The sequence below is a fragment of the Pinus tabuliformis genome, chromosome 2_2, assembly GCF_031772625.1.
Source record: "Pinus tabuliformis cultivar Carrire ecotype Pingquan chromosome 2_2, CPIR1, whole genome shotgun sequence".
Classification (NCBI taxonomy): Eukaryota; Viridiplantae; Streptophyta; class Pinopsida; order Pinales; family Pinaceae; genus Pinus; species Pinus tabuliformis.
The window spans coordinates 583,911,067-583,929,459 of record NC_142300.1 but is presented as its reverse complement, the minus strand read 5'-3'; positions in this window follow the sequence as shown (position 1 = coordinate 583,929,459).

The following is an 18,393-nucleotide window of genomic DNA, read 5'->3' as shown; positions in this document are numbered from 1 at the left end:
CGAAGAAGAGATATTAGGATGTAGGTGGTAAACATTTTAGGTTCATGTTCATTATGCTTTCATAAATATAGTCTATGGAAGATAAGGCTTGTGAATAGTCCTAAAATTAATTTGAAAGAGTCATCTCGGAATTTTTGGTGTAACCTTTTACAATAAAATTTCAAAATCAAGAGGAAACATAGAGAATTATGTGTGAAAAAAAAGAGAGATATTTTGAATCATTATATTTTATGAGATATTTCTTGTTGAAGTTAGTTTTATTTTTTTGGCTAGACTTGAAATTAGTCTCAAACAAGCCCTTTGAGAATTTTTGCTATAACTTTCAGTGAGGTTTCACACTGTGAATTTCTTAGGAGTTTAGGAAGACATATTAGAGCACTATAAGTATAAATTTTAAACTCAAAAGAGCTCAAATTTTAGAGAAACATCAAGGCAAATATTCCCCATCCATACAATCTCCACGTTAAGGTTTGAAAAGCATGTAGCTTAAAATCTTTGGTGATTCAACATTTGTGCTAAAGAGGAAAATGATGACTGTTATTATTTATTCACATGGAAAAGGGTACTCCAAAAATTAATTTTCCAACTAAACCTCAAGAGATATCAACCATGAATCAAGAAGAATGAGAAGAGATTTTATACTAGATGGAATGGATAGAAAAAAACATGGATGAAAATAGGGAACATATGGAAAAGAATATGGATAAAAATTAGGAACATGTGGAAAATAATATAGAATAATTACAAAATTTGATGTCTCTCATGTTCTTACATAGCCTAGACAAGGGACTCCCTAAAGGAGATATCAAGATGCAAGGAAATCTATGAGTCCCAAAAGCATGATTATTCATCATCTCTAGATCTGCATCATTGAGGTTTCAAATCAACATAAAGCGACTACTTAATTCCCAAGATTGATATTGGAAATTTGATAGTAAATATCCTATAAGATGGATATTCTAGATGGAGCAATTACTTTATCTACATCAAATGCTAACTTTACAAAACGTAACTCTTGTAGCTCTATAGTCAAAGCTTGGTCAATTTGTTTGGTACCAATGGAATTGTGAATGAAAATATGGTTCTATTATCTTTTGGTCAATTTTTACGGATGAATTTAGTAACACGTTATGAGGATATTAAGAGAAACATGTTATTTAGTAAATTTATAAATCTTTGGAAAATTATCATTCCATGCGATAATTTGTTAGATCTCTTTATGGGAACTTTAAAGGAGAACATTCAGCATAAGGTTTGTCTCATCAAACCTAACTCTCTAGATCATGCTTTCAGTATGGTAAGGAAGTGGAAAGCAAAAATATGGCTACTAGATGGGTGGCCACTAACAACGATAAATAGCACCATGTTTCCTCTCCTAACCTCACTCAATCAAAAAGGGGACACCTTAAAAATGGATGAAAGAATAACAAAAGGACTATATTTCAATTTTGATAGAAAATACGATAAGCGGCATAAAAACAAAGAAAAAAATTATTCTACATAGACTATGAAGAAGAATAAGGTCAAGAATTGAAACCATCACAATATTTGGAGCTAGAAAAGACTACTCCAACTATATCTTGTCACGCATTAGTCGAAATCAATACTTCACAAACCCTCAAGATAGAAGGATATATCAAAAAGAAAAAGGTAATAATGATGATTGACTTTAGCAGTACCCATAACTTCATCAATTACAAATTAGCAAAACTTCTCATTTTATTTATATTTCCAACACAAGATTTTCGACTAATGATTGTAGATGGAGGTACCATACATTGTTCATAGAAGTGTCATGGTATTAAGCTCAATATGGAGAATTATTTATTGGATAGTATTGTGATTTGAATCCAAATGGGCGGTGTTAATGTTGTATTAGGGGTCCAATAGTTACAATCATCTGGAGCAATGGCCCTTAATTTTCAAAATATTTTCATTAGAATTTACTTAGAGGGCAAGGAAATTGATCTCAAAGGCATCCAAGAGAAACCCTTTAAAGTGATAAGCTCTATCAACATGAAAAAATTACTCAGAAGGGACACGATGGTTTAATTGCACAATTATGTTCACTAGATGTTCAGACATCGATATCCTCTACTCTAGTTGATCTCCAAGACATTATCAACAATTGTTCATGGCATTTGGATATATGCCTAAGGATATTCCACCTACTCAAAATCATGACCATGATATTAATTTATAACCAAGAAGTGCACCACCTAACATTAGGTCTTACAAATACATGTTAATACCATTTTTTTGTTAATATCAAATTTGACGAAAAAATTTGACAAAAAACAGTATTGTTCTATCCTAAGACCAAGGGAGAGAGTACACCACATGAGGCTTTTATGAATGTTTTGAGTAACATAGTGTCCATACTATGTTTGAAAAATAAATGCAAAAATAAAATTAAATGGCATGCATTTCATTTTACGTTTTTAAATATAGTATATGTATCACATAAAACAGGAAATATATGCAATATGACATGGCTTGCAATATGAATCAATTGTAGAGTGAAGCGGATTTAAAATATGTGATATAATGCCTATTCAAAAGGCAATATATATTGAACATGGTGTATGATATTGGTTTGTGCATTACACACGAAAGTTTATATATATATATATATATAATTAGTTTTTTGTGATGGTCACAATGGGATCGTGGACCATATGGAATCTGCATAAATTGTAATTTTGGTTGTAAATATTTGCTGGATGGCCGATTACCCTTTTCATGTGGAAACATTGGAAGTGTTGAATGGAAGCTTGTGTGGTATCGAAAATTGTAAGTCTTTGAATGTTTGAATGGCGGGTTATAAGGACCGTTCCTTGGTCCTAAAGCATGTGCAATAGAGGTTGATGGCTTGTATTTAATTCAGTTTATGCATTTAATGAGGGTTATGAATGGTATAGCGCATGTATGTAGCTAACTATGTTTTGTTGTGAGGTTGACAGCTAATTTGGCATTGACCTAATGGTGAGTCACTCCCACGAATAGCGTGGTAATTCTCTACCTCGAGTCTTTGATGCATATGGTTGTTGGTAATATTAGCACTAGATATGGCGTACCTTGAGAAGAGGTAAGTTGTTTTTGTGACATCAACTACAGTTATTACATGCCTGATCAACGACATAAAGTAATTAGGGTTTAAGCAACCAAGGGTTGGCATAGCTTCAAGTAATATCGCTTAGCTTCTAGCGCCTACACTATCACTTACCTCACGCATTTCTTGGTGGTTTCACTCGGAAAAATCTAGAGTTCGAGATTTTTCCTCTTGGGAATAACCCCACCTGTCTCATAGTAATTCAAATGAATACTTGGCATTTTCCCCTGATATTCACTATCAATCTTGAGAAATAAATATTAAAAAGGTTTGTGGCGAGAATGGTAGCTGACCGGTGGGTTCATAATCGACTATGTGGTGATTTAGGAGCACAAAATTCAAGTAACTCAATACTCTCCATGGTTAATTATGCATTTCGATTGTGTTTGGATATAAATTAATGGGATCTGTATTTTCTCCACCCAATTCACTGCAACTTATCCTCATCCTCAATTACAATTTATTGATTTTAAGACTAAATACAATGATTTCATTATTTCCATCACTCCAGTCATACCATTGGCTTTAGTTTTAAAGCATCCCCTTCAACATTTCTTCTGACAAGATCTATTTTGGTCTGTATATGTATCCAATGGGGGCATTCTTGTAATAATATCTTATTAAATTGATATTGAAACTCCTTGTTTCTCATCTAATTATGGAGAATCTATCTATGCAAAAAATCCGTGCCCCTTTTCGTATTTCATATTTGTGTCGTCAGTGTTGAGTTTTAGTACTTCTTATTTCATTATATTCATCACTTATGTTCATACTCAAATCCTCCAAATCATTTTTCCTTATCTGCTCATGACATGAATTATTCCTAACACCTCGAATCACCTACGTCCTTTATCTATAATGAATGTGTCGTCCAGTGTATCATTTTTCCTTATCTACTCATGACCTGAATTATCCCTAACACCTCGAATCACCTATTTCCTTTATCTATAATGAATGTGTCGTTTAGTGTGAACGAATTGTAGCAACTGACAGAAGAGTGAAAATATTTTGATGTATCAGTCTTCAAAAATTTAGATTACAAATAATAATATTGAAGTGAGAAATCATATGTTTAGCTACTGAGAATACAAAAAAAAATTCTTAATAAGCTAAATGGGATCCATTTACTTGTGATTTTCATGCCATTTCATCTTGGCATAAAAAATTAGGCTTTTCCATACTCCCAGTAACAATGCATTTTCTGTCATTAACTTCACATTCACATTTAGTTCAAAATAGGGACTTCACACATTACACTTCCTTGTTCATTATGTTATCATAATTAAATGTTAATTTTCCAAGAAACTCTGCAACTACTTAGATGAATAACTAAAAACTAGGCAATTGAAACTAAAACCAAATTTACTTTCAACAAGATACAGAGTTTCTTAACAATTTATAAGAAGTGGAATAAAACACTAGAGATAAAAACACATCACACAAATAGTTGTGTTTGTTTACCTAGGAAACCCAAAATGGAAAACCTACTTTCTTTGTTGTGGTATTTTATTGATGGTTCTTGAGAAATTGGATCTATTAAAAAATATTTTGTCTCTGAGAAAGCATTTTTATTCTTCTCACTAATCTTAGTTGATACAATTGACCTTGGCCTGCCTTGATCACTACTTGATCTCAGCCCTTTACCACACAATTGATCCCTTGTTGAACTACCCTCACTCATCCTGTAAATCCATGATCATGTTCCTATTTCCTTGCACACTAGGTCCCTATTTCCTAGCGCACAATAGGCTCCTAAATCCTTGAATAAATCTACCCATGTTTCCTAACATACAAGTCCCTATTTTCTTTCACACTTGGGACTCCTATTCTCTTGCACACTTATGTCTTCCTATTCCTTAAGACACAAGCTCTCAATTCTGTGCACCCACAACCAAAGAATAATCTCACAAACTTGTGAAAAATTTTGTGGTTTCTCGTGCCTTCATCCTCCTCTTTATAAACCCAATTTGAGCATGCAAGTGGCCTAGCTCAATTTAGAAGCTCGAGGTCTAATAGCAATTTAACTAAGAGCGATACTCTTTCACTCTCCAATCAATACTTGGAGTATTAACTCATTCTTCCTTCAATCAAGACTGATACACTCATTCTGACTGGACTTGTAACTACCACCTTGTTCTATAGTCAACCTAACGAAGACTCCACTTAATTGAAACTCTAACTCAACTCTACACATGCCATCTTGATGATTATTCCAGTAAACTAGAAATAAACTCATCCTAACTGAAGTCTAACTTATGAACCCATGCTCATATTGGGAGAAAGGAAATTTGAGGTCTTCATTAGCTAAGGCACAATTCAGAAGACCTTTACTCACTACATTTTCAACACGAAAGGCTTGTGTCTTATTAACCTAGTTTTATCTCTCTCATTCCTTCATCTGTAAGTTCATAGCCTTTCATTTTCCTCACACCCAGTTACATTGTTCCCTATACATAATTCATATTATTTATATATTAAATGTATTCAATTGTAATAATTGAAAATGGAAATGAGTTTAGGTTGAGACTCTCAACTTATTTGATCATATGTTATTGTTAATGTTTCATTCATGCTCGCACACATGAGTTACTTCTCTCGAGGATCGTGCAAAAGGGAAGAATTCAACAAATTGGCCACAATTGGGCACATATTCCTTAGATCTATTAAGGTTCCATGTCAACTGTATGTTTCCAGGCACCATCATTCTCATTTTCAACCTCATCCATATATACATGAAATCCCTCTGTGAAAACCCTGCCAATAATGGATGGAATCCATTTCTAGATCCCTCAAATGTAGAACATAAAGGTTGGGGGGAAATAGTTGTAATCCATGCTCATTATTTGTCCAATCACCCCAACTCTTCTGAGAGTCGTGCAAAATCTTCTTCATTATATTTTTCAAGTTCTAAATCTGATTCTATATAGTCTCCTCATGATCTCAATCATCAATGCACTCATGTTGTTTTTAATTTTATTGTTCCTAATATAGTTGCAAATTTGAATATTGTTGTTGTTCCTACTCTTCATGATATTGATCACTTTATTACTCATGGTTTTGATAATTCACCCCTCAAGTGTGTTGATCAAGTCAATCCTAGCTACCAAAAAGCAAGCTCCACTAATCTTAATATAGGATAACCTCATCTAGAGCATCCCAACTCACACTGTGCCTCTATGATTGTTTTTGTTGGGAAAAAAGGAAAGGAAAAATAAGTTGTTTACAATACCAATCATCCATAGATTTATACAGATGGTCCAGTGCTTAGAGATGAAGATTTTCCCTGAGATAGCTTGTCATTCATTTTAGTTTGCATATAGATTTTAGCAATTTTGAACTTCATTTTAATTTCTGCTACAGTTGATTGATGGTAGTAAGTACTTTTTAAACATGGATTCTTTGATGCTTTGGTGACAATTGTAAATGGTTTATTTTGGTCAACATAGGCATATATGGACATGTGTTTATTGCACCTATCATTTTTATACATATAAGATATATATGTTTTGAATGTTGAATGAAGTCAGTCATTTGATGATTGACAATGATTGATGCATGCTTATGTGGGAGGAACAAGGCGATGTTGTGCATAATGTGGATATTGATAAAACAATATTTTGAAAGATTATGATGATATGCTTACATGGAAAGTGGATCATCCTTTCCCCATGAATCATGTTGCCATATGTGTATTTCTTTATCCATCTCTCTTCCATTTTCCTTCTATAATTTGAATGCATTTATTATGAATAGCTATGCCTTAAAGGGTGAAAATGGTAATGGTTGTAACCATTCCAAGCTAATTTGCTCAGTTATAAGTAGAGACATTCAGAAGGAAAAAGGGTTCCAATTCACATAGAGTATGGCATGATTTAGATGATCTTCTTCAATTTTGGGATATTTTTATGAGTTACTTAGATGTCTTGAGTTTTACAAATCTTGTGATACAGGTTTTCTTTTAAACAATAGCAAATAAAGGTGGTTTGACAGCTTTGTCTTGTTATGAAGGTATTCCATTGGTTTTGATCATAGATGATCTTTTAAACTATTGTTTATCTATCACTACTGATAGTTGACCTTTTCTACAGTAGTATGCCAATCTCTAAGAGTTCTAAATCAAGCCAGATGCAACAAAGCCCAAGCTATATTTTGTTTCGTGTTATTTGCTTTTGAATAACAAGGTTTTAAACATTTTCATTGGTAAAGGTGAAGGAAAATTTACTTTCATATAATAACTTTGACTCATTATATCTAAACAATTCTTATCAACATACTCAATGAAGGATCTCCTTCTTATCCTACCACCTTGTGCATTATTTTTTTCTTATATCTTATCTTTACATTTTTAATTACAACCTCTTTATTTTGTATATAATGACTCTATTAATAATCAATTATTGTTCAAATACATGTTGTAAAATAGATTTTACTTTTGTGTTAGTATTACTGTTTTGAAGTACTATTGTTGTGAATATTTCATAATGTATTTTCTTGGCATTATTAGTTATGATATCCACTATTATTTTTGTTAATAGTTTTGTGACAATAATTTTTTATTTATCATTTCTTTTGTTAAGATAGTGAAGAGTTAAGAAGGCTATAAATTCTAGGTAGCATTCCCATCTTTCTAGGTTTATCCCACCAAGGATTCGAAACATTTTGAGTGAATGAGTGTTTCTATTTCATACATCAACAGTGCCCATATGCACAAATGAGTGAAATTGAATGTATAATTCAAGAAATTTTAGAGTTGGCATCATTTAATCTATCAAAAGTTATTTCTCTTCACCTATGGTGATGGTTATGAAAAATATGGCTCGTGGTGTATATATCCAAATTAGAGAAAGTTCAAAAAAATGACCATCAAATATAATTTTTCATTGATGAATTATTAGATGCATTGCAAAGAGAAATTTTCCTTACTAAGTTAGATCTTTGTTTAGGGTATCATCAAATCATAATGAGGCAAAAAGACATTCCAAAAGCAAGCTATATAATACAAGAAGGTCATTATCACTTTTTAGTTATGCCATTTGCCTTAGTAATGCACCTTCAAAATTTGGAAGCTTGATTAAATCCATTTTCAAGCCCTTCCTTTTAAAAGTTATGTTAGTAGTTTTTGATAATATATTAATCTATAGCATATCCTAGAAAGAACATGAACAACATGTTGACAAGATCTTAAAACTGTTGGAAGAGAAACACTTGTATTCAAAGCCTTCCAAGTGTGTGTTTCAAGTTTAAGAAGTGGAATATTTGGGTCATCAGCTATATCATGAAGGTGTCAAAATGGACCTTAACAAATATAAAGCTATGATGGAATGGCCAGTTCCCAAAAGCATTAAGAATCATGGAGGGTTCTTAGGATTGATAGACTATTGCTACAAGGAGGCATTTTCTTGGACTCAAGATGCAACAAAAGCTTTTGAAAATCTCAAGGATGATATATGTATGACTCCTCTCCTAGCCACACCTAACGTCACAAAAAAACTTTATTATGGAGATGCCTCAAGCCATAGCATTAGTACAAATTTAATGCAAAAAGGAAGGTTCATTTCCTTTGAAAGCAACCAGCTTAAAAGAAATAACTTACTCAAACCCATTTATGAGGAAGAAATGTTGTCAATACTACATGCAATTAAGAAGTTGCATCCTTACCTAATAGAAAAACACTTCAAAATAAAAATAAATTATGATAATTTAACGTACTATTTTGAATAATGATTATCTTTAGAAGATAAAAAAAATGGGATATAAGGAATTTTTTATTCCTAATTTATGATTGTGGACAAAAGTATCTTCCCTAGACCTAGTGGCCTGGTCTAGAACAACAGAAAGCAAACAATGTAAAGTTACCCTTAAAGAAATTGGAGAATGAAACAATGCTTACTTGTGATCAGTCGCAAGCTCTTCTCTTCTCTCAGCTTGTAGGTTCCAATCGTAGCTTCGATTGCTATAATTAGAACTTGCACATACAATCAACATAAGCCAAAGATCTAAAAAACCTATGTAACATGATCCAATCACTCTATTCAATGGATTAGCATAGAATTGAAATATATGAATGTAAACATAAAATAGCACATATTGGAAAATGGTATACTCTTTGTATTAATATGAAAAGGAGAGAATTTACAACCAAAAATGGAAGTTGATATTGTTGATATCTCCCCAAGTTGACTTGTCCTTCCTTGTCACAAAGCACACCTCAAAGTCACCCTAAAGCATGAAGATGATAACACTCTAAGATTCAAAGCAGCAGCATGAGGTTATGATTAGTCTCCAAAATCCAACCCTGATGTTGTAAATGGTTGTAAATTTATGGGAGAGGGATAGTAGTTTAGGAATTATTATCCATTTACCAATCTAGGCTTGAGATCCACTTAAGAGGGGAGGATGAGTTGAAGAGATAATAGGTGAAATCTTCAAGGTAGGAATAGATAGGATTCAAGGTTCTTATCCAAGGTAAATGGCTGAAACAACTCCTAAAAGATTCTCGAAGAGGAAGCTTCGGAATTATTTTTATCTTTCCCAAATTTCTAGAATCAATGCACCCCCAACAAGGGACAACCTATTTTTGATCAACGTTGGTGCAGAATTGAGCAACCTGCTACTGAACGCAGGTCCCTAAAGGAACAAAGTGCATTGGGCCTTAAAAGCATTGATTTGAGGCAGTCAAACCTAGAAACTCAGGGATTGGGAGATTCATGATTAGGGATTTGCGTAGGGATTGTGACAAGGTGTTCATCGATGTTGATTGATCTAGTTTGTAGGCCTATTGACCAGATGCAACAAAATGGCCTATAACAAGGATGCTAGGTTATGAATTTAAAATTATATAATAAAAAAAGAATTATATGATGTAAATTTCACTTTAAAGGAAAGAAGAATAAATAGGGGGTTTAATATGTGTTATTTCCATTTTTCAATCTAATTGGGCAGAGGAAGGACAAAATGAAAGTAAGATCATATATATGCAAGATCATTCAACATCTACAATAGGACACAAGAGCATTAGATAAATTTGTGCGGAAAAATTATTTGTTATGGTATCAATTGTAACACTCTCCCCGCCCTCTCCAAAAATTATTTGTTATGGTATCAATTGTAACACTCTCCCCGCCCTCTCCGAAAATTATTTGTTATGGTATCAATTGTAACACTCTCCCCACCCTCTCATCTTATCTTAGCTTGTGGGAGGTGTTAATTGTTTTGACTTGAGCCCCAAGGTCTATTATGAGGATGGGGTTACAAAATCCTCTTTTTCTCAAAGTATTTGAATCTCAATACAAACACCACCATCGCATTCAAAGCATTAAGAACTTTCTGGTAATATAAATTTTACCTCAATCTGCCTCTTGCATTGAAATTTATGCCCATCAGAAGTTTGGTCAATTATATTAAGCCACATCATAAATGGATCTCCATGTGGCATCCACGTGATCTTAGTCAGGCCCCCATGGCACTACCATGTCAAGACAATGTAGAGTCCACTAAGTCCTCACTCCATGGTGGATTTGGGTTATTTCGCAGTTATATTCAACCAACATTCAGCCTTTCAACTGTGTTTCCCCTCACCACCCACAAATACTTGGATCTATCGATACATATGCACTTGAGGGGAAATCTGGTGCAGGGCCCATTGTATACCACATGGAATTTTTCATCTTTTTTTGTTATATCTGGCTCATTCCCATTCAACATTTCAACCTCACGATAGGCTTCACCACTACTAGACCCTTGAATCACCGAATTTATATAGTGCATTAAGGAAAAAGGGAAATAATAGATATTTACAAGGGGCATATGCTTGAACACCAAATTTCCTAAAGATAAAGGCCAAGGCCTAAACAAAGGCTCTCAGAAGTATTGTACCATTCCAAAAGAAGATAAAGAGGGCACCAGCAAGGCCCAAACTACACCAAATATAGAGCAAGATAAAAGGCAGGAATCTGAAGCTCAATTCAACAATATTCAAGAAATCCAACTCTATTATCTATTGTAAGCTAGTTAACTTCTTCAATGAAATAGGATTTCTTCATTCATCTTCAGGGAGACTTACTGGTTTGTGTGACCACTTAGCATGGCTATAGATACCATGTTTTAAATAGTACGAATCTAATGATATTAAGTTATTTACAGCTCTCAATTATAACTGTTACATAGTAATTTGTCACCATTGGTCACCGTCCCTATCGCCCCGTTCCCGTACATTGGAGGACGAATTCCGGGACCTGTGAGCAGTGACATAACCCAAAAACACTTGCATTAAGTTCCCCTGAGTATGTACTTCATGTTCCCTGAAGACACCTTCTGCAAATTCTCCCTGAAAAGTACTCTTTTTCCATTGGCGCAGGTCCACAAGTATCTTACCCGCGCCAATAGCTGAGATCCTCAAAAGAGGGCGCGACCATTGGCGCTCTGTCACAGAACAATACCCGCGCCAGCCCAGTTTGGTAATGATTTTTGCTAAAAGCACGCCCGTCTATTTTTTTCCTTTCAGATCACGAAGTCTTTTGAGGGAAAAATCCATCTAATAGAGGTCGAGAGTCATCATCTATCCTCGACATCTATCCACAGTGGCTTTTTAGGGATAATGCCAATCCACAATGGGTGTCCTGGTTCATCGAATCTTTCTCCTTTCTCCATCTATAAATACCTGTCCTCATGCATTAGACAAGCTAGTTTTTAATTCTTGGAGGAATGCTAGTTGTGATTATGCTTGTCGTGAGTGATAGTGAAGCATAGAGAGGTTATGCTGCCGAAGAGGAGGTACATTGCAAGACACATATAGTTGCTCGCCCAGCCAGAGGAGAGGTTCAACGTCAGAACCTTGGTTGTAACTTTTCCTGTCTATTATTTATTAATGAACGACTGCTGTTATAGTTCCAATCTCATTGTCTATTATAGTGATGTTTGATTTATTTCCTTTCTGACTGAAATATAGTTGTGCCTTGGTGGATTTTATGCTTGTCTTTGTTTCTTCCTTTGCATGTGCAGGTGTCCGTTTGCAAGGATCGCAAGGATTGTGACCTGCCGAAGCGAGGAAGCGGGAATACCAACTCTGCTTCAACTATAGCGTTGGATTCCAGGTTGGTCTTCTTAATTCACCTTTAATGTACAACTAGGAACTTGCGTGGCAGCGTGATTTGATTGTGGCTAGTTCTGTTTTAGGCTAGTGGGATCGCCTCTGTCCGCAGAGGGGATTTACCTATCCAACAATTTGGCGACTCCGCTGGGGAGAAGCTATTTGGAATTTGTCTTGCATGTTAATTTTCTCTTGCTTGCTTGAGTGCATGAGCTTTCTGGGTCAGTTTTGAGATTGTTATTTACTGTTTGATCCATCTGAGCACTGTCGGCCCGACCTGGGGTCGTGTTATTTATTTTTTTTAGCCGGCAAGCTTAGTTGGCGCGGTTTTTGTTCTGACAGTCGCGCCAGTTGGCGCATGTTGCCCAACAGCAACTCGCGCCAATCTTTTGGTAGCGCAAGTTGCAGGCTGACAGTCGCGCCAGCCCTGTGAATTTTGCCTGTGTGTCGGTTGGAAACTCTTTCGACCCAGATTTTTATCTTTTTATATCTTTTACAGCCTCTGGAAGTGTGTTGAACCTCTGTTTGACTGGTTCTGGCCTTTATCCTTCAGTTGTTTGCTGATTTCTATTGATTTTCGTCTCAGCTCTAGAACATCTAGTGGCTTCGCATGTCTAGCCTTCTGTGGGAAGTTTCGGTCTTTTGATTTTCCAGTCAACTTGTTGGTTGTGTTCTGCACCTATCTAGTGATTGTTAAAGCTTGGTCTTCTATGCTTTGGGTGATTCACTTCTAGCTTCTTTGGATTTTGCTCGACTTCATTTGAACTTAGATTACATGGTTCATTGAAAGTCTTTGTGTTTTTCCTTGCTTGGATAGTTCATTTTGGTGTTTCAGGATTGGTTCTATTTCATTGATTGAACTTGGATTGTGTATACTTGTGAATATCTCTTAAGATTTGTTTACATGCATCATGCCATCTTAAAGGAAAGAAAAACAAAAAATCTTTTGCATCATATTAGTTAGCGTTTATTGTTATTTGTCGCTATTAAAAAGGAAAAGAAAAAATTTTCATTTCTTGTTATTAGCTGCATCAGGATCTTTGTTGTTTGCTGAGTGATCATTTTGTTTGTGTAAAGATCTCAACCCTTCTGTAGATAGAATTCATCGAATGAAATGGTATAGTTTTGGCATGTAGTTTGCATCTAAGAAGCTTTTGAGATATCACATGCGGTAGGACCAAAAAACTGAAACATAATTGAAGATAAACTTTAAAATAAACTCAATGAACATAACAACGCATTGGAACCTAACGCAAACATTCTAGAGGTCTAGGTTAGAGACGTGTTCTGGCGTCTTTAAACCTGGTAGCTTACCGTTGAGTGGTTGGGTGATTCCTCCACGGTGAAACGATAGGTGCCAATACGGACTGTGCCCCCACGTACCGTCGCGTATATATTGGGGGACCACTATAGGATTAAAACCTTTTATCCATAGGAAGCCAAGTCTGCCACCTTACAAGCCGTAATGCACTGAACACAGCATTCGGGAAGATTGACTGCAGTACGGGAAGTCCTTGGTTTTCATCTGATTGCCGAGGTGTATAAGCAGTTTTACGGATTGTTTGGTAAACCTCTTGCCTAGTTTTCCAGAGAAGTCACTTTTGATCCTTTTCGGACTCCCTAAAAGAAAAGGTGCCTGTGAGCATCTTGTCACTTCGTGCTCATTAAATATTCGAAGGAGACTAGAGTCATCTTTTGTCCTTTTCTCGACTCTTAAAACATGAAAAGGTCAGGTCGTGTCTTTGCGTCTTAAAATTTATTGGCCACGATAACATTACCCAATTAGATTTTGTTTGCGTTAGCTTGAGTAGGATTATTTCTCGTTCAATGGCATCCTTCCCTGAGCCCACCGGCCAAGGTGTTCCCCCTGATGGAAACCCTCGTCCATTTCCTGCTGTTGGAAATGTCGGTGTTCAGTATATCGCAACTTTGTCTTTGCCTGGGTTAACCATCGGTTTGCCCGTGTGGTTGTTTTCAAACTCGGTGGTCTCGAGTGTGATAACTCCTGTTCCACCACCACCTCCTCCACCCGAACAACATCATGTTGATCCCAAGGTGGACCCCTTCCCTTCTTCGCCTATTGTTGCGTCCTCATCTTCTACTTCGCCTGGTGAAACTCTGGATTTAAATAACCAGGTGGCTAAGAAGAAGAAGAAGAAGACCAAAAACAAGAAGTCTCCCAAAGGAAAGGTCGCGTCTACCCCGAGTATACCTCAAGTAAAGCCACCTCCTGCTCCTCCGCGAAAGGCTAAGTTTCCTTGTCGATTATGCAAGGAGGACCATTTTCTTACTGATTGTCCTAGTATTCCTAGGGTCCTAGATATATGGTCCCGTGACCTGACTCGCCCCTCGTCGTCGCAGATTGACGATACCTTATCAGCTAGTAAGGGAAAAGGGAAGGTTCATTTCCCTTGTCGACTTTGTGAAGGTAATCATCTCCTTCGCCTTTGTCCACTTATGGATGAAGCCTCCCGTCTTTTGGAAAGTCTGTCAGCTCCCTTACCTCAACTTCCTACTGGTTATCAACGTCTTGCTGCAATTGCAGAACGTTCCCCTGCTGACAAAGAAATCAACCAAGATTCCTCTTTTGTCCACCCTTCTCTTGTCCAGTCTTCTCTTCCCGAACCTGGCTGTGCTCAGCCTGTTCCAGACCAGTCCCTGGTCGGAAAAAGTGTTGATTTACGTTCATCATCTATGCACCACTTTGTTCCGGGAGTGTTTATCATCAAAGATGAACAATCTGAATCCAAACCAGACGAAAGCCCAAAGGTCCAGATCACAAGTGACCCGGTCTTTCAAGAGGTCCAGATGACAAGTGACCCGGTTTTGCCTTCAGAATCTGAATCCAAACCAGACGAAAGCCCAAAGGTCCAGATGACAAGTGACCCGGTCTTTCAAGAGGTCCAGATGACAAGTGACCCGGTTTTGCCTTCAGAAGTTCCATCCTCAGATGATATTATCACTATAAAGAATGAAGACCACACTGTCCAAACTCTATTCATAAACACAGACTCTTATGATCAAGTGAACATCCCTCTCATTCCTTCGCAGCAGGAAGGAAGTTTATCAGAGTCATATCTGGCCGTTTATCCGGTCCCACCTCCAAGCAACCTAGTTGTTTCCTTTAATTGGGATCAACTAGTCACTCCCTGGTTACCAGCTTCCATGCCATTTCGAATTATAGTTCAAGTCTACCGAATGGTTATGGCCGGTACCATTATTGATGAGGGATCTCCTGTGAGCATCCTTTCTTCAACAGCTTGGGAAGCACTTGGTTCGCCACTGCTTCTACCTGAGATGAGAAACCTTACAGGTTTTCATCGAGAAACCATTCGACCTTTAGGAATTCTTCCCAATGTACCTATCACATTAGAAGGGAAGACCGTTCAAATGGGCATCATGGTAGTCCAAGGTCCGTTAGATTACAATTTACTCCTTGGACGAGACTATATTTATCGCATACGCGCAATTGTGTCCTCACTCTTCAGAGTGATGTGTTTTCCGCACGAGGGAAGAACGATCAAGGTCGTAGACCAACTTTCGTTTCCCGGTTCACACTTCACGTATAGTCATCTACCATTCCTAAATGGTCTTATTTCCACAGGAAATGCCTCAACATCCAGTCCGTCATCTTGATGACGGCAGCTGACCCGGGCGCGTGACTGAAGCCCGGGGGGCATGCATCCTCCTTTTTAAAATCGAGTCTTTCCAAGTAAACCTTCATTCCATCCACTCCGTGAATGCCATGAAGCTTGGGGGGCCTGTACCTCGATTTGCATTATCATGCTGGGGGCATGCAAATTTATAACAAGCATAGTTTTTCGTTTCAAGCTTGTGTAAACATGAAACCGAATTCAAGCAAAGTTCTATATGGTTCAAGCTTGCGTAAAAATGAACCCATACCTGATTTACATCCCGTGATTGCCTTTTATCTGCTAAATTCTGCTAGATGAGCCTTGGTTGTTTCATTCCATCGCCACCATCTCTTTGGCCGACTATACGCTTTCACTTGGTTGTTTATCCTTTCCTGAGGAACCGCAGCGATGAGTGGTTTGTATTAGCCAGCCTCTTGACCATTACATGTTTTGAGCAGTTCAACCATTGCCGGAACCAGTTGCTACCCTTTATACCACTCGTTCCTTCAGGACAAGTCGCCTTTACGCTCTTTTCTGACTCGTAAAATATGAAAAGATTGTCGAGTATTTTTCCTTTTTGACTCGTTAAAGAGAATAAAAATGGAGGTCTGCTTTCAGCTCTTTTTCTGACCATTTAAAAAGGAAAAGATTGCCGAGTTACTCCTCTTGACTCGTTAAACGTTAATAAGGGGCGGTCGTTTTAAGTTCTTTTTATCGACCGTTAAAACATAAAAATATTATCGGGTTTTGTCGTTTCAAACTCGTTAATGGTCATGAAACGACGTGATTTCGACCGCTTTTTTACTTTTTCAGGTCGGAATCACTATTTATGAAAAGTACTCCTCGATCGTAATGGTCGAGCGGTTCTTTCGGGCATTATTTTATACTTTTTCGGGCCCGAGAGACACAACTTTACGAAAAAGGACACCCCTGGAGTTTCCTTTTCTGTTGTCTTTTCAAACTCTCTAAACATGAAAAGACGCCGAGTTCTTCCTTTGTCAAACTTGTTAAAACCTGATGACATCGGATTTTGTCGAAATGACGTACCACAAGCATATGCTATCCCCATCAAGCTTGTTAAAAATAATTGGGGTACTCGCCAGAGATGGCGGGGGAAAGGAACCATAGTTACCATCGTGTCAGCAGTATGTCGCTCTTGAACATGGCACTTCTCTGCTTTCGTGTCCAGGGTGGGGATATCTCATCTCATATTTTTCACTTGCTTCCATGGACTTGGGTACCCTATTTGACCTCTCATCTACTCATTGCCTCGTCATCATGACCTTTGATCCATCGATGTCAAATACTTCCAATTCCACTATCGTGCTGCCGATATGTTCAAGAGAAGTTGACCTCTGAAAAGAAACAACCTCCATCTGATAGTTCACATGATCTTGATTCACAACATTATCTCTTTGTCTCGTGTCGATGATGTGGGAAACATTATGACCCACCTTCGATCAAGGTCACTTCCTGTCGACTTCAGCTCATTATCCAGGAAGCTGATCTAGAGACTCCCTTCTGGTGCCTTGGAGCCTGCATGCCTCAATGGCAGGTTCTTCGTGTTCGACGTGAGGTTTTCATCATTGGCCTCCGATCGAATGATTCTACGGGTGTTCGACGCCAGCTCATTAATTCGCACGCCGTAGATTGTACCTATAGTGCCTTGAGGACCATTGTCATTATTGGTGGTACCTCTCGCGTCTGTTAACAATTTCCATTATTGACTGGTAATCAGACGATGTTCATGCATGCTCGACTTCAGCTCATATATTCGCATGCTTGAACTTGTACTCTTGTTCGGGTCGAGAGGGAGCGCAAGACCCTGGATTGTGTCTGTTGTAATCCAGGCGTGATTTTTGATACATGACTCATTCACTGGATGGCTGTGACCATACCTGAGTCAATTCATTGATCCTAACCAGATGGCTGCGTCCATACTATGGATCTAGATTATTTATGTACTCTCTTACGGATGGCTGCGACCATACCACGTACATCATGTAATTGAACTATCAGTCGTGTCTCTCAATGCAGATCCTCGGCGGCAGCTATATGTGTTCTTGTGTGTTCCTATAAAGCATTTCACCCCTCTCTTTCCCTCTCGGACTTCATGCTTTAGGGGGCATCTGTTACATAGTAATTTGTCACCATTGGTCACCGTCCCTATCGCCCCATTCCCGTACATTGGAGGACGAATTCCAGGACCTGTGAGCAATGACATAACCCAAAAACACTTGCATTAAGTTCCCCTGAGTATGTACTTCATGTTCCCTGAAGACACCTTCTGCAAATTCTCCCTGAAAAGTACTCTTTTTCCATTGGCGCAGGTCCACAAGTATCTTACCCGCGCCAATAGCTGAGATCCTCAAAAGAGGGCGTGACCATTGGCGCTCTGTCACAGAACAATACCCACGCTAGCCCAGTTTGGTAATGATTTTTGCTAAAAGCACGCCCGTCTGTTTTTTTCCTTTCAGATCACGAAGTCTTTTGAGGGAAAAATCCATCTAATAGAGGTCGAGAGTCATCATCTATCCTCGACATCTATCCACAGTGGC